This window comes from Tursiops truncatus, unplaced genomic scaffold (genome assembly GCF_011762595.2).
Source record: "Tursiops truncatus isolate mTurTru1 unplaced genomic scaffold, mTurTru1.mat.Y mat_scaffold_168_arrow_ctg1, whole genome shotgun sequence".
NCBI lineage: Eukaryota > Metazoa > Chordata > Mammalia > Artiodactyla > Delphinidae > Tursiops > Tursiops truncatus.
In genome coordinates this window covers 57,382-63,898 of record NW_022983219.1, presented here as the reverse complement: position 1 = coordinate 63,898, position 6,517 = coordinate 57,382, and positions in this window count along the sequence as shown.

Genomic DNA, 6,517 nt, shown 5'->3' with positions numbered 1-6,517 from the left:
TTGTCTATCCTGACTCTCAGGAGCCCACACCTGTTCCTTGGACCTGGCCGGTTCAGCAAGTTCCATTTTCTGCAACTGTGAGCCCCTGAGGGGTGATGATTGGCTGACCTGGGCAGCCTTACCGTGCCGGCCAGCCCTCCCCAGGTGTGCCTGGGTTGAGATCAATATAAATACCACTCCAGGCAGCAAGAGCCCCTGCAGCCGTGCCTGACGCCATTTTCTCTGCCCTGTCAGCAGTCTCGGGGCTGGGCTGGTGGGAGGGAGTGAGAGGCCACGGCTTTGTGGGTGGCCCAGTGTGAGTGGGGCTCTGCTGGACTTTCTGCAGCAGTTGCCAGGCTGCCACCTGCTAAAGAAGAGGATGTGTCACCCATACCTGCTGCTGGAATTTCTCCCTGGGCAGAGGTGAGGAAGGAAAAAAGCAGTGGGGGCAGGGACAGGACGGGTATCTCAGGCAGGGAAATGGAAATCTTCCAGAAGAGCACCCAGGGCCAGGACCATCCTGGCTGGCCTGCAGGCACCAAGTCGGCCGGCATGCTGTCACTCGTGTGGCTCTATGGCCCTTCCTCTAGGCTTTCAAGTCCTTGTATATATTCAGGTGTTTTACCTGGGACGGGTGGGAATAGTTCAGCAGCAACTGGCCTGGGGCTCAGCTCACGTTTACTCACAGATGCCTCGGCACGGTGCCCCAGCTTTGCAATGAGGACGCTTGTTGCGTGGGGGCTGCTGGCTGAATGGGAGACGATTCCCCACCACTGACCAACTTCAGAATTGTTTACAACTGGAGCAAGTGCCCTGATACGGTTTTCCTCTGTGGAACTGGTGGGTTCTGTGTTTTTTTTCTCTTTTTCGTTTTTGGTTCAAGGTAGATTTTATTCCTCTTTTTTGTATTTACAGATATAAGCATGGAAATAATTTATTCATATAAATACATGTATGTGCAGGGAATAATTGTTTTTTCTGTTTTATTTTTTAAATTTTATTTCTTTTTAATTTTGAATTTTATTTTATATTTTTATACAGCAGGTTCTTATTGGTTATCTATTTTATACATATAAATGTATACATGCCAATCCCAGTCTCTCAACTCCTCCCACCACCACCCCCCCAACAGCTTTCCCCCCTTGTTGTCCATACGTTTGTTGTCTACATCTGTTGCTCTATTTATGCCTTGCAAAATGGTTAATCTGTACAGTTTTTCTAGGTTCCACATATATGCATGAATATACAAGATTTGTTTTTCTCTTTCTGACTTACTTCACTCTGTATGACAGTCTCTAGATCCATCGACGTCTCTACAAATGACCCAATTTCATTCCTTTTCATGGCTTAGTAATATTCCATTTTATATATGTACCACAGCTTTATGCATTCGTCTGTCTGTGGGCATTTAGGTTGCTTCCATTACCTCGATATTGTAAATAGTGATGCAATGAACATTGCGGTGAATGATCTCTTTTTGATTTATGGTTTTGTCTGGGTATATGTCCAGTACTGGGATTGCTGTATCATATGGTAATTCTATTGTTAGTTTCTTAAGAAATTCCATATTGTTCTCCATAATGACTGTATCAATTTATATTCCCAACAATAGTGGAAGAGGGTTCCTTTTCTCCACACCCTTTCCAGCATTTTTTGTTTGTAGATTTTCTGATGATGCCCATTCAATCAGATGTGAGGTGATACCTCATTGTTGAGTCCATTTCGTTGAGCAAGGGGTAGGTCTTGTCTATTACATATTTGGCTTATGGAACGGTATCTGTGCTAATTTCAAACTCTGCTTTTATGCAGCACCCCAACTCACCTTCCCCCTTAAGCAAGCATAAGTTGGTTTTCCAAAATTGAGACCCTGTTCTGTTTTGTAATTCAGTTCATGTGTAGCCAAGTTCACATTCCATGTATTAGTGATACCTTATGATGTTTCTTTTTCTGTGTGACTTATTTCACTTAGAATCATCGTGCCTCAATCCACTATTATGCTGGTACGGGCCTGGTGACATAGATTTCATTGCTGAGTGATATTGCATTGTACGTAAGTACCGCAACTTCTTTATCCATTATTTGCTCTCTGGGATATTTAACTTGTGCTGCAGAAGAGATTCCTGTAAAAAGAGCCGTCCCAAACTTTGGGGTGGCTGTGTCTTTTTGATTTTAATTTCCCTAAGCTATAGGACCATAAGTGGAAGTGCCCTAGGCTCTGTTGCTTTGTTTTTTAGATGTTTCAGGAAACACCATACACTTCTCCCGAGTGTCTGTTGGCAATTTACATCCCGCCCATCAGCATAACAAGGCTCCCAGTTCTCCATGGCCTGTCCTGCCTTTCTGGATTTTACACTTTTTTCAGATGGCCCTTTTGACCGGGGGGAAGTGAGACTTCATTGTAGTGCAGATTTCCTTTGCAAGCTTGCTTGGTTGGCCAAAAAGGGCGTATGCGTTTTTTCCTGAATATATTCAGGAAAAAACGCATACGCCCTTTTTGGCCAAGTGCATCATTGTGGACGTTCTGCCTCTTTTCCTATGCTTTCAATGCAATTCCAGTCTACCTCCTGAAATCGGTTTCCTGCAATTCTGCCCCGCTTTCAAGTCCTCTTGGCAGCCTTACTTCAGTATATTTTTGGACGATAGCTGTCATTTATAACTCTGCAGGTTTGTGAATTACAGTGCCCCTGAGCTCCTTTCTTCAACTCGCTTTCTTGTGAGCTGGCCGCAACACCGCAGGATGGCTTCAGGCCCTAATCTGGTTCCGGCACGGCACGCTGAGCCTTTGGTTAATTCCTCTTCCTGGTGGGAAATGAGAGTTAAATTTGCCCGTCCAGACACCTCCAGCTAGTCTCTCATTGGTTCTCCCTATTCCTGTTCATCTTCCGCAGAAATTGCAAACTGGGCCAAACAGGAGGTTAAAGGCACTGACTCTCCAAGTCGGGAGAGTGTTAGTAAAGCGTCTGGAATGTTGCACCCGAGTACCAGGGGACGAAAACTGAGACATATTTGAACACGTCTCCCGATCACACGGTTGATCATACTCTGGGTTCCACATGCATGTTTTAGCTGAAGGAAGAATACCTTAAACCTGGAGAGTTGAGACCCGTGGAATGGGTACCATGCAATATGACTTCAAAGGGTCTTCATTTGCTCACCGAACCTCTCCAATCCTATCACTGCTGCGTTTATGCCCCTGTACACATGCTTGATTCTCTTTCGGAGACATAGCAATCCATAGGTTTTAAGATACTTACTAGTCAGGTACATTCTTAGGCGTTTAATATGGGGGTTGAGTCCATTTCGTTGAGCAAGGAGTAGCTCTTGTCTATTCCATATTTGGCTTAAGGAACTTTATCTGTGCTCATTTCAATCTCTGGTTTTATGCAGCACCCCAACTCACCTTTCCCCTTAAGCAAGCATAAGTTGGTTTTCTAAATTTGAGACCCTGTTCTGTTTTGTAATTCAGTTCCTGTGTAGCCAAGTTTACATTCCGTGTATTAGTGATATCTTATGATGTTTCTTTTTCTGTGTGACTTATTTCAGTTAGAATCATCATACCTGAATCCACTCATTATGCTGCTACGGGCCTGATGACATAGATTTCATTGCTGAGTGATACTGCATTGTACGTAAGTACCACAAGTTCTTTATCCATTTTTCACTTTCTGTGATATTGAACTTGTACGGTAAACGAGGTTCTTGTAAACAGAGGCGTCCCAAACTTTGGGGTGGCTGTGTCTTTTTGATTTTAATTTCCCTAAGCTATAGGACCATAAGTGGAAGTGCCCTAGGCTCTGTTGCTTTGTTTTTTAGATGTTTCAGGAAACACCATACACTTCTCCCGAGTGTCTGTTGGCAATTTACATCCCGCCCATCAGCATAACAAGGCTCCCAGTTCTCCATGGCCTGTCCTGCCTTTCTGGATTTTACACTTTTTTCAGATGGCCCTTTTGACCGGGGGGAAGTGAGACTTCATTGTAGTGCAGATTTCCTTTGCAAGCTTGCTTGGTTGGCCAAAAAGGGCGTATGCGTTTTTTCCTGAATATATTCAGGAAAAAACGCATACGCCCTTTTTGGCCAAGTGCATCATTGTGGACGTTCTGCCTCTTTTCCTATGCTTTCAATGCAATTCCAGTCTACCTCCTGAAATCGGTTTCCTGCAATTCTGCCCCGCTTTCAAGTCCTCTTGGCAGCCTTACTTCAGTATATTTTTGGACGATAGCTGTCATTTATAACTCTGCAGGTTTGTGAATTACAGTGCCCCTGAGCTCCTTTCTTCAACTCGCTTTCTTGTGAGCTGGCCGCAACACCGCAGGATGGCTTCAGGCCCTAATCTGGTTCCGGCACGGCACGCTGAGCCTTTGGTTAATTCCTCTTCCTGGTGGGAAATGAGAGTTAAATTTGCCCGTCCAGACACCTCCAGCTAGTCTCTCATTGGTTCTCGCTATTCCTGTTCATCTTCCGCAGAAATTGCAAACTGGGCCAAACAGGAGGTTAAAGGCACTGACTCTCCAAGTCGGGAGAGTGTTAGTAAAGCGTCTGGAATGTTGCACCCGAGTACCAGGGGAGGAAAACTGAGACATATTTGAACACGTCTCCCGATTTACATGGTTGATCATACTCTGGGTTCCACATGCATGTTTTAGCTGAAGGAAGAATACCTTAAACCTGGATAGTTGAGACCCGTGGAATGGGTACCATGCAATATGACTTCAAAGGGTCTTCATTTGCTCACCGAACCTCTCCAATCCTATCACTGCTGCGTTTATGCCCCTGTACACACGCTTGATTCTCTTTCGGAGACATAGCAATCCATAGGTTTTAAGATACTTACTAGTCAGGTACATTCTTAGGCGTTTAATATGGGGTGTTGAGTCCATTTCGTTGAGCAAGGAGTAGCTCTTGTCTATTCCATATTTGGCTTAAGGAACTTTATCTGTGCTCATTTCAATCTCTGGTTTTATGCAGCACCCCAACTCACCTTTCCCCTTAAGCAAGCATAAGTTGGTTTTCTAAATTTGAGACCCTGTTCTGTTTTGGAATTCAGTTCCTGTGTAGCCAAGTTTACATTCCGTGTATTAGTGATATCTTATGATGTTTCTTTTTCTGTGTGACTTATTTCAGTTAGAATCATCGTACCTGAATCCACTCATTGATGCTGCTACGGGCCTGATGACATAGATTTCATTGCTGAGTGATACTGCATTGTACGTAAGTACCACAAGTTCTTTATCCATTTTTCACTTTCTGTGATATTGAACTTGTACGGTAAACGAGGTTCTTGTAAACAGAGGCGTCCCAAACTTTGGGGTGGCTGTGTCTTTTTGATTTTAATTTCCCTAAGCTATAGGACCATAAGTGGAAGTGCCCTAGGCTCTGTTGCTTTGTTTTTTAGATGTTTCAGGAAACACCATACACTTCTCCCGAGTGTCTGTTGGCAATTTACATCCCGCCCATCAGCATAACAAGGCTCCCAGTTCTCCATGGCCTGTCCTGCCTTTCTGGATTTTACACTTTTTTCAGATGGCCCTTTTGACCGGGGGGAAGTGAGACTTCATTGTAGTGCAGATTTCCTTTGCAAGCTTGCTTGGTTGGCCAAAAAGGGCGTATGCGTTTTTTCCTGAATATATTCAGGAAAAAACGCATACGCCCTTTTTGGCCAAGTGCATCATTGTGGACGTTCTGCCTCTTTTCCTATGCTTTCAATGCAATTCCAGTCTACCTCCTGAAATCGGTTTCCTGCAATTCTGCCCCGCTTTCAAGTCCTCTTGGCAGCCTTACTTCAGTATATTTTTGGACGATAGCTGTCATTTATAACTCTGCAGGTTTGTGAATTACAGTGCCCCTGAGCTCCTTTCTTCAACTCGCTTTCTTGTGAGCTGGCCGCAACACCGCAGGATGGCTTCAGGCCCTAATCTGGTTCCGGCACGGCACGCTGAGCCTTTGGTTATTTCCTCTTCCTGGTGGGAAATGAGAGTTAAATTTGCCCGTCCAGACACCTCCAGCTAGTCTCTCATTGGTTCTCGCTATTCCTGTTCATCTTCCGCAGAAATTGCAAACTGGGCCAAACAGGAGGTTAAAGGGACTGACTCTCCAAGTCGGGAGAGTGTTAGTAAAGCGTCTGGAATGTTGCACCCGAGTACCAGGGTACGAAAACTGAGACATATTTGAACACGTCTCCCGATCACATGGTTGATCATACTCTAGGTTCCACATGCATGTTTTAGCTGAAGGAAGAATACCTTAAACCTGGGTAGTTGAAACCCGTGGAATGGGTACCATGCAATATGACTTCAAAGGGTCTTCATTTGCTCACCGAACCTCTCCAATCCTATCACTGCTGCGTTTATGCCCCTGTACACATGCTTGATTCTCTTTCGGAGACATAGCAATCCATAGGTTTTAAGATACTTACTAGTCAGGTACATTCTTAGGCGTTTAATATGGGTGTTGAGTCCATTTCGTTGAGCAAGGAGTAGCTCTTGTCTATTCCATATTTGGCTTAAGGAACTTTATCTGTGCTCATTTCAATCTCTGG